Genomic DNA, 10472 nt, shown 5'->3' with positions numbered 1-10472 from the left:
ATCTGGATTTCTCTTGTGTCGGGGACTGGCTGGTTGTCTGTGACTTGTTTTTAGTTCTCTCTCTGGACTCTTGGTTTCCTCATCTCCGTTCCCCTACCCTCAAATGTGTGTCAGCCAGGACCTTGTCAGCCTCCTCTCACCCAGAGGCCACTGAGGGTACCCACTTGGGTACCCAGAGGCCTGGGTTTGAGTCCTGGCTTGGCCTCTTGTAAGTGACTGGGGCAAGTCCCTTCCTGCCTCCTCCAGGTCACCTGGCTGCCTGAGTGAGAGGCACATTCAGCAGATGTGTGGTGAGTGGCCGGGCGAGTAGCTGTTGAGGTTAGGCAGAAAATGTGCTGCGGCAGTTTCTGGCCATTGTTAGGGATCATCGGTACTTCCCACAGTTTAATGATGCTCCATCTCCAGGGTATTATTTGGGAATAGAAGATAGTTAGATGTCATCATAAAGAAGGGAGTAGGTAAGATTGAGTGCACCCCCAAAAAGAAACTATAATTAGGGGAGAATCATGAAATCATGGTCTTGTTGATGGCTTGTGGGTGGAGACTAGTCTGGGACAGAACTCAGGAATGCATGTAACATACTCTCCTGTCATAAAACCTCAGGAGTGTGCAGCCATCGGTCCTGAACACGCTGTCTTACCTGATCTCAGAAGTTAAGCGGGTCAGCCTAGTTAGTGCCTGGAGGGGAGAAAACTTCTGTGTAAGGATTCTGATTCACCAACAAGGTAGGCCTCTGTTCCCTCATCGCTAACATATGTATCAAGCACTTTATATAGCACCCCGTGTCAGGCCAAGCTGTTCATATTTTTTACTACAAGATTCATCCACCAGCAAGTAAGTGCCAAAGCTTGGATTTGAACCCAACCAGAATGACTAGAGTCTGTCATATGGATGTGCTGTCCTGGGGAGAAGCGTGGCAGGGAGGGCTACCTGGGGTACCTGCCAGGTCTGTGGGCTGCAGAACCCTCCTTTCACAGGTTCACAACAGTGGTATATGCATGACTGTCCCTTCGGGTGGCTTTTCATTTTATTAGTAAAAACACCAATAAACATGATTAGATCCGTTTTTACCAGCAGTGGTACCAGCTGCCCGATGGGACACACGCGTGTACCACTGGTGGTTCAAACTGGCAGGGTGGGGACATGTGAGCTGGCATGAACACAGGTGCCTGTGTGCGTGACTAATAGTACAGCGCAGTATATCATAAAGTGTGTAGTTGATTCTCTATTCATGGATCCCATATTTGTGAATTTGTTCATTAAATTAATTTGTAACCCCACAATCCATACTCACCTTGCTTTCATAGTCATTGCAGACACACTGGTGGAAGTTTGAGCTGCCTGACCATGGCGTGTGTCCCCACCTGAGGTCAAATAAGGCAAGGCTGGCTTATATCAGCTCATCCTACACAGTGTCCTCGAGGTGTGTTTAGTGGCAGATTTTCTGCATTTTTTTTGCTTTGTCTTGGAGATTGTTAATGTCGCACAGGCATAGTGCTGAAGTGCTGTCGAGTGTTTCTGAGTGGGGGAAGGCTGTGGTGCGCCTTGTGGAGAAAACCTGCATTACAGTGCTCTTGGCTGTGAGCCCGGGGTTAATGAGTCAGCAGTAGGAAGTGCCTAAGGTGCCTTCAAACAAACACACTAGACAAGGTGATGCACAGATCAGCTTTGGAAATGTGGTCAGAGGCTCGCAGGAGCCCAGTTAGTTGTTCCCTGAGGAGCAGGGGTTCAGGACTAGCTGACGTCGTGTCTGGTGGCTTCACAGAACAGAGCTACTGTGGATAATGAGTTTGGGCTGTTGGAGTGAGGTGAACAGCCTGGGAGCACAGAGAGGCATTTCCCAAAGCAGGGAACTGAACCCAGCCCCTCTTCTCACTGGGAGAAGCCGGCAGCTGTTCCGCTCAGTCCTGTGTTGAATGAGGGCCCACAGATGTCACACTGCAACCCAGCCCTGGTCGCTTGTCCTCAGACTTCTGCTTTCCCCTCCCCTCAGACCTCCACCGCTCCCTCCTGTGGCCCTCACCACTGCAGAGCCTGGAGAAAGCAGAGAGCCCTTGGGCCTGCCCCCACGCTGTATACCAGCCCACAGCACCTGGGCGCCTCTGTCTCCACCCTTGTATGGTGCAGACCCCACAGGTCCCCTGAAGGTCTGGCTCCTCCACCTCCCCATAGGCCAACAGACAAGCCTGGGAGTCCGCTGTTATGATAGTAAACAAGGGCCCTCTCGTCCTCCCGCCCAGGCCATCCCAGGGTCCTATTTACTTCCACCTCTCCCTGAGCCATTGCCCACTGAGTTCTCCCTCACCAAATCAGCCCTCGGTGGCATGGTGGACAGCCTTTCCCACTTAACACCCCCAACATCCCTTCCTGCCCCTTCCTGCCCTCCCTTAAGTGTGGGAGTGGTCAGCACACTGTCCTCTGTTCACAGCAGGCCTGGGAGATCCTTTCTGGCTTCAGTGCTGTCCTCCCAGGTACCTTCTGTGTTTGTCTGGGACTATGTCTCCCCTGGAGCCCTGCATGCCTGGGTTCTGTCACCTGCTTGACAACCTTGGGTGTCTGACAGCACCTTGAACTTAGTGTAAGAGAAAGGGGAATTTGAGCCCCAGCATTTCCCCCTCCATCTTTCTACCTCAGTAACTGCTTGTCACCCTTGATTCCTGTTTTTCCTCCCCCTCCCCTCAGTCCTCCATTAACCAAGGCCTGGACCTTCTTGTTCTTGAGGTGTCTGCCCCATCTCCCTAGTCCACACCACTGGCTTCTGTAGCCCGGTAGTTAATGCCACCTCTGCTCTTACCCCATCCTCCATGCAGCAGCCAGGGGAACACTTTACAAATGGAAACCAGATCTTGTGACTGCCAGTGTAAAGTCCCCAGTGGCTTCCCTGACTTGTAATAAAATATGAGCTGCAGCCGGGGATTTAGCTCAGTGGTTCCGCTGCCTGCCTCACAAGCACAAGGTCCCGAGTTCGATCTCCGGTACCAAAAAATCCAACAAAAAAACACATCTTCTTTATCAGCTTGTCAGCTGATGGGCATCTGGGCTGTTTCCAAGATTTAGCTGTTACAAACTGTGCTGCTATAAACATGGGTGTGCATTTATTGCTATGGTATGATGCTTTTAATTCTTTTTGTTTTTCATTAAGTTTGTTGGTACATTTTAGGTAGACAATACAGTTACATTCGTCATTGGGATCTTGTACCTTTACATGATGTATCTTGGTTCTTATTTTTTCCCCATTCCCCTGCCCTCCCTTCACCCCCTCCACCCCCTCCACCCTTCCCTATTTACAAAGACTTTGTTTCCATTTTTCCTTTTCTCATATTTTTTCTTTTCCCTCCTTTCCTTTCCCCTACCCCTCCCATGTCCCCTACTCCTTTAAACCTTTTCTTCCTATTTCACATTATCAATTATACATTTTGAACCTTATTTACACTTTTAGTTTTTCACCCCAGAGAAACTATTCGGTATTTACACATGTGTGTCCTATTTATTTCACTTAAGAGTATGGCCTCAATGTGCATCCATTTAGCTATAAATGTCTCTAATTTCTCTTTTTTTACTTTCTCATTCTTTATGGCTGAGTAGTTCTCCATTTTACAGAAAAACCACATCTTCTTTATCCAGTCTCCAGTTGAGATGCTTTTAATTCTTTCAGGAAGATACCAAGAAGGGAAATAGCTAGGTCAAGTGGAGCCTCTAGTTTTAGTTCTTTGAGGAATCTCCACACTGATTTCCACAGTGGTTGCACAGTCTACACTCCCACCAGCAGTGGAGAAGGGTTCCTTTTTCCCCACAGCCCCTCTGGCATTTGTTATTGGTTGATTTCTTGATAGCAGCCACTCTTTGGGGGAAGAGGTGGAATCTCAGCATTGTTTTAATTTGCATCTCTTGAATGACCAGTGATGTTTAAACATTTTTTCATATATTTAGTTGCCGTTTCTAATTCTATATCTGAGAAGTGACTCTTTATTTCAGGTGCTCATTTTCTGTTTGGTTGGTTGGTTGGTTGGTTTTTTAGGTACTAGGGATCAAACTCAGGACCCTGTGCTTGCAAGGCAGGCGGTGGAACACTGAGGCAAACCCCCAGCCCTTGGTGCCCATTTTTGTATTGGGTCTTTAAATTTGGGGGGGTATCTGATGTTTTGAGTTCTTTATATATTCTAGATAATAGTCCTTTATCGGAAGAGCTGGCAAAAAATTTTTCCTACTCTGGGTTGTCTTTTCATTCTGTTGGTGGCTTCTCTTGGCTGTGCAAAAGCTTCTTAGTAAGATGAGGTCCCAGTTGTTGTTCTTTGTAGTATTTTCTGTGTGGTCTGGGTTTTGTTCATGAAGTCTTTGCCTACTCCTGTGTCCTCAACTGTTCTACCTATTCTCTCTTCCAGCAGATTTAGTGTTTCTGTTTTAATATTTAGATCTTTCATCCATTTCAATTTTAGGTTAGTGTGTGGTGAAAGATATGGTCTAGTTTCAGTCTTCAGCATGTGGAAAGCCAGTTTTTCCAGCACCGTTTATTAAAGAGGCTTCTTTGTCAAAGGTAAGGTGGCTGAGTGTGTTTGGAGTTGTTCCTGCATCTTCCAGCCTGTTCCATTGGTCCTCAGGTCTGTTCTTTTGCCAGTACCATACTGTTTTTATCACAGTAGCTCTGTAGTATAATTTCAGGTCAGGGATTGTGATACTCCCGGCCTTGCCTTTGTTGCCCAGAATTGCCTTTGCTAATCTAGGTCTCTTCTGGTTCCAAATGAATTTTAGGATTGATTTTTCTAATTCTGTGAGATATTCTGTTGGGATTTTGATTGGGCCCTTTTTTATTTTGTTTTGTTTTGTTTTGTTTGTTTTGTTTTTTTGAGACAGGGTCTTGCTGTGGAGTTCATGCTGGCCTTGAACTCACTATGTGTCAATCTGCCTGTGTCAGCCTCCTGAATGCTGGGATTACAGGCATGCACCATCATGCCCGGCATCCCTTTTTTATTTTGACACAAGATCTTACTAAGCTGGCAAATTGCCCAGGGTGGGCTCAAACTTACAGTCCTGCTTCAGCCTCCAGAGTGCTGAGATTATAGGCGTGCACCATTATATCATATATCTTGGAAATAAATTGTTATATTGAGTTAGAGAAGTGATGTTCTATTGACTTGGATTTAGGAATATCACTTAATCCCAGTCCCTAACACTGCATGAAAGAAAAACTGTGGAAACAAACACATTTTTCCTTTCTTTCCTTTGAAGTTAATTTATGTTTACTCTTTGGCAGGTTTGATGAAAGTGAGCTACAATTAGCATATATTAACATGTATCTCCATAAGGAGCACACTCTTAGAGATTAACTTGGAGCAAGTCCAGAGGGGCTGTTGGCAGCTTTGCTGTTCCGTGGAGTGTAGCAGATGTTTATGGAACACCTGCCAAGGGCTCGACCCCAGGGACTCCAGAACAGGTGTCTGACGTGCACAGGAAGTGTCCTGAGCGGAGCACCGGAAGCCCACCTTCTAGGAGCTCTGCTCTGACCAGAGCAGTGCAGGGTGCTGCCGTGCACAGCCCTCACTCTGGGTGCAGAGAACACACTGGAAGGGGACAAGTGGGAAGGGCAGGCAGTAGTGCAGCCAGAGGTGACAATGGCCTGAATAGAGGCATGGGAGGAAGAGTCCAGAAACCTTCTGGCAGGAGAACCCCCAGGACTGAATGAGCAGAGGAGTCTAGGATGATACCAGACTGATCATGTCACCACCTGGGTGGATGAAGGAACATTCCCTGAGACAGGTGGCCTGGAGGTGGAGCAGGTGTGTGAGGGCGAGGTGGTAAGTTCAGGTGGGGCACGGTGAGGTCAGGGGCCCTTGGAACCTTGGCAGAGATGTAGCCCAGGTCTGGACGAGAGATCCAGGTTCAAGATGACACTTGGGAATCCTTGGGCTGCACATGGTCCTTGAAGCAGTGGAGCAGAAGAAACAAGCTAGGGAGGAATGTAGCAAAGAGGGGACTCAGAAGCTGAGGAACATCTAGGGGACTGACTGTGGCAGCAAGAAAGAGCCAGACAGAGTCACCAAGGCATTTCCTGAAAAGAGAGGTCCCCAAGAACAGGTGGGCTGATGGCTGAAAGAGCCTCGGGTTCAGTGACACAATGTCAGTGGGCTGCAGAGAGCTGAGGAGGAGGTGAAGCAATGACAGCTCTGTTGAGAATTTGCCATGGTGTGGGAACAGGTTAAAGATGAGAGGCAGAAGGGTGGCTGGAAGGGAGAAAGATGGGTCTCGGGAAGGTCAAGAGGAAGGGTGGGCTGTGGAGTGAGTGGAAAGGTGAGAAGGTGGGTGTTACAGTCTGTCCCTCCCAAATTCATGCAGGAGTGTAATCTCCAAAGTCTTGTGTTAATAATATTAGAGGTGGGGCCTTTGGGGAGCAGCCAGATAAGGTCATTAGGGTGGTTCCCCTGTGATTAAATCCTGTTGGCTTCATAAGGAGAGGGAGAGACCACACAAAAATGTCACCTGCACCTACCATGACCCGATGCAGCCCAGGGGTCCTCTCCAGAGCCTGGGCCATGCTGTTCAGACCTCTTCCTCCAGAACCATAAGCCAGAATAAACCTTGTCTTTATAAAGTAGCCTCAAGTATTCTGTTTCAGTAATGCAAAGCTGATTCAGTGAGATAGTTAGCTTTAAGATTTTGCAGAGCTGCTGTGGGTGATGAAAAGGACTAGGCCATAGGAGTGAATGGCAGAGGGGACAGAAGCGAGGCACCAGGAGACTGAACACCTTGGTCATCCTCAGTAGTCTGGAAGTCAAGAGGGAAAAAGTACCATGGTTCACTGAACAAGGGAATATGAGGAACAGGTCTAGCAGGTGCTTGATCCTGGATGTGTGCCTCAAAGAATTGGTCTTTTCAAAGGTATGGTAGCTGAGATCTTAGCAGAGGAAGCGACTTGCCAAGGCCAGCCAACCAGGATGCAGCCTGAACTGCACCCCAATGTCCTGGCAGGGATGCACGGTGCTCCCTGGCCAGAAGGTGGAAGGGTTGGTGCCTGTGTAACTACCACTCAGCTACCTGTGCACCTGAGGGGGTCCTCCACACATCGGTTTTGTGACTACTACATCTCCTTTCAACACAGTGCTCTCGACCCCCTCAACCTTCCCCCTGGCCCAGTACTAGGGTAGAACCAGGGTCACTGGACCTCTGAGCTACATCCCCAAGCTTTTTTATTTGTTAAGTTTTTATTGGAGAGGCCTCTTCCTCTCAGTCCCATATTGAACTTGAGTTGGAAGAGGCGAGTCTGGCCTCAAAATGGAGGTAAAGCTGCTGCCCGGTCACCCCCAGCCCGACGGACTCTGGCCATCGCGGCCTCCACTGCCGGGGGGAGGAGGGCCATGATCCAGAGGAACCAGAGCAGTTGAGGAAGCTGTTTATTGGTGATCTGAGCTTCGAAACTACAGATGATAGCTTAAAAGAACATTTTGAGAAATGGGGCACACTCACAGATTTTGTGGTAATGAGAGATCCCCAAACAAAACGCTCCAGGGGCTTTGGTTTTGTGACTTACTCTTGTGTTGAAGAGGTGGATGTAGCAATGTGTGCTCGACCACACAAAGTTGATGGGCGTGTAGTGGAACCAAAGAGAGCTGTTTCTAGAGAGGATTCAGTAAAGCCTGGTGCCCATCTAATAGTGAAGAAAATCTTTGTTGGCAGTATTAAAGAAGATACAAAAGAATGTAATTTGAGAGACTACTTTGAAAAGTATGGCAAGATTGAAACCATAGAAGTTATGGAAGACAGGCAGAGTGGGAAAAAGAGAGGATTTGCTTTTGTAACTTTTGATGATCATGACACAATTGATAAAATTGTTGTTCAGAAATACCACACTATTAACGGGCATAATTGTGAAGTGAAAAAGGCCCCTTTTAAACAAGAGATGCAGTCTGCTGGATCACAAAGAGGTCGTGGAGGTGGATCTGGCAACTTTATGGGTCGTGGAGGAAACTTTGGAGGTGGTGGAGGGAATTTGGCCATGGTGGAAACTTTGGTGGAAGAGGAGGCTGTGGAGGTGGAGGTGGTGGCAACAGAGGTAGTTACGGAGGTGATGGTGAATATAATGGATTTGGAGGTGATGGTGGGAACTGTGGCAGTGGTCCTGGTTATAGCAGTAGAGGAGGCTACGGTGGTGGTGGACCAGGATATGGAAATCAGGGTGGTAGATATGGTGGAGGAGGAGGAGATGATGGTTACAATGAAGGAGGAAATTTTGGTGGTGGTAACTATGGTGGTGGTGGAAACTATAATGACTTTGGAAATTATAGTGGTCAACAGCAATCAAATTACAGACCCACGAAGGGGGCAGTTTTGGTGGAAGAAGCTCTGGTAGTCCTTATGGTGGTGGTTATGGATCTGGTGGTAGAAGTGGTGGATATGGTAGCAGAAGGTTTTAAAAACAACCGAAAGGGGCTACAGTTCTTAGCAGGAGATCGAGGAGTTGTCAGGAAATCTGCAGGTTACTCTGAGACAGTCGTCCCAAATGCATTAGCGGAACTGTAAAAATCTGCCACAGAAGGAACGATGATCCATAGTCAGAAAAGATACTGCAGCTTAAACTGGAAACCCTTCTGGTTCAGGACTGTCATAGCCACAGTTTACAAAAAGTGCAGCTATTGATTAATGCAATGTAGTGTCAATTAGATGTACATTCCTGAGGTCTTTTATCTGTTGTAGCTTTGTCTTTTTCTTTTTCTTTTCATTACATCAGGTATATTGCCCTGTAAATTGTAGTAGTGGTACCAGGAATAAAAAATTAAGGAATTTTTAACTTTTCAATATTTGTGTAGTTCAGTTTTTCTACACTTTAGTATAGAAACTTTAACAAAATGCAGTTTTGAAGGTGTTTCCTTGTGAGTTAACAAGATCATTAATTACTATTTTGTATGAATTTTGCTAAAGTTAACTGTAAAGAAACACCTACTGACTTGCAGATAAAGGGGAATAAATCTATTCTCCCCATTTCAAACCATGATACAAATGGGCACTGACACGTGGAGAGAATAATTTGTATGTTTGCAATGTGTATTTTAGATAAAATAGGATTGAGTGTTTAAATTAGCATATTTGTGAATTTAATAGCATTAAGATTACTTTCAAATGAAAAAAATCTCAAAATTCTTAAAAAAAAAAAAAAAGTTTTTATTGGAGAGTCTTGCTAAATTCCCTAGGCTGTGCTCAAACTTGCAACCCTTCAGCGGCCCCCCACACCCCCGAGCCAGTTGCTGAGATTATGGGCTGCACCACCACCTGGCTCCACTCTCTCTTCATCTCTCTGTGTGTGTTTTAAGTGTGCGTGTGTGTGTGTAAGGGTAAAAACACCCTGTCATTTTCTGTCTGGTTAGGAAAGTAGCTCCGAAAGGCACTGGCAATTACGGCTGGCACTCACTTCTGCCTGGGCATGCTGGATAATTGTGCTTGGGTGGAGACCTCGCTGACTGGTGCTAGAAGCCTCCTGCAGGACAGCAAAGCCAGGCTTCCTGAGAGAGACTGCACTGAGCTCCTCGCTGAAAGATTTTCATCTGTGATGCAACTGCTGTCGTTTGCAAAGTCTTTTCTTCCTGTTTTTAACCAAGAATTTGAGGTTTGAAAGGCAAGGCATGACTGTTTTTTGAGGACACTGGTTCCTGAAATTCGCTTTCCTATAGGCATCCCTGGCGGGAGGGAGGCTGTAATCACCCTCGGATTCTTTTATGGCCATGTTAGGGCCTAACCTGCCTCCAGGAGGGGGAAACTGGTTCGGTCTGGTTTTAAGTGCCCTCTTGGATTAAAAGGCACCATTCCAGCTCAGCAGTGGGCTCTGAAAAGCAGCCGGAAGTGTAAACATAGTCTGGCACCTGCAACATCTATACCCTGCCCATTGTCAAAAAACTCAAGACTGAGCCAAGGATTTAGCTCATTGGCAACGCGCCTGCCTCCTGAGTTCGATCCCTGGTTCTGGGAAAAAAAAAAAACAAACTTGGACACAAGTGGAATTTTTCTTTCATTTGGGTAAATGTGTCACAATGCCGTTGTGACAGATGGAAAAATCCTATGTAGGGCACGCAGCAGCCTATCAGGCACGTAGGAAGGACTCCGAGGGGCTGTCTGGCACCGATGGGTTGATATGAACCCATCTCACCTCTCGGTGAATTATTCATGTGCACTTCCTGGAAAGTAAGTTCCTGCTTAACTATCCCGGTCGTAAACCGCAGAGCTCACCAGCAAGGGTGAGAGCTCACTGCAGCAGCGGTTCTCGGCGCGCGTCCCCAGGCCCAGGCGCAGGGTTAGGTCCCGGGGGGCGCGCGGGGCCTGGGAATGGGAGTGGCCAGACCGAGCCTTCCCTCCACCCATGCTCCCACCCCACCCTTCTCGGGCCGAGGACGTGGACCGTCGCGGGCATCCTCCGAGCCTTACCCTGCGAACCCCGGCGCTCCCCTTCTACACTCAACCCACCCACCGCGGGCCCAGCAAGGATGGCCCTG

The 10472-nt window shown here is 47.6% G+C and overlaps 1 pseudogene across 1 annotated transcript; it reads left to right on the top strand.

Moving 5' to 3' along the window:
• Positions 1-167: 167 nt before the first annotated feature.
• LOC101722952 (heterogeneous nuclear ribonucleoprotein A3 pseudogene) lies at positions 168-8787 on the top strand (annotated as a pseudogene). The gene has a single exon (XR_015445465.1). The product of XR_015445465.1 is annotated as a heterogeneous nuclear ribonucleoprotein A3 pseudogene (transcript).
• The last annotated feature ends 1685 nt before the right edge of the window (positions 8788-10472 follow it).

The sequence above is a fragment of the Heterocephalus glaber genome, unplaced genomic scaffold (assembly GCF_053883595.1).
Source record: "Heterocephalus glaber isolate CG9 unplaced genomic scaffold, H.glaber_assembly_v1.0 deba00001610, whole genome shotgun sequence".
NCBI classification, from domain to species: domain Eukaryota; kingdom Metazoa; phylum Chordata; class Mammalia; order Rodentia; family Bathyergidae; genus Heterocephalus; species Heterocephalus glaber.
Note: the sequence above shows the minus strand (reverse complement) of the source record. Positions and strands in the feature narration are given on the sequence as shown.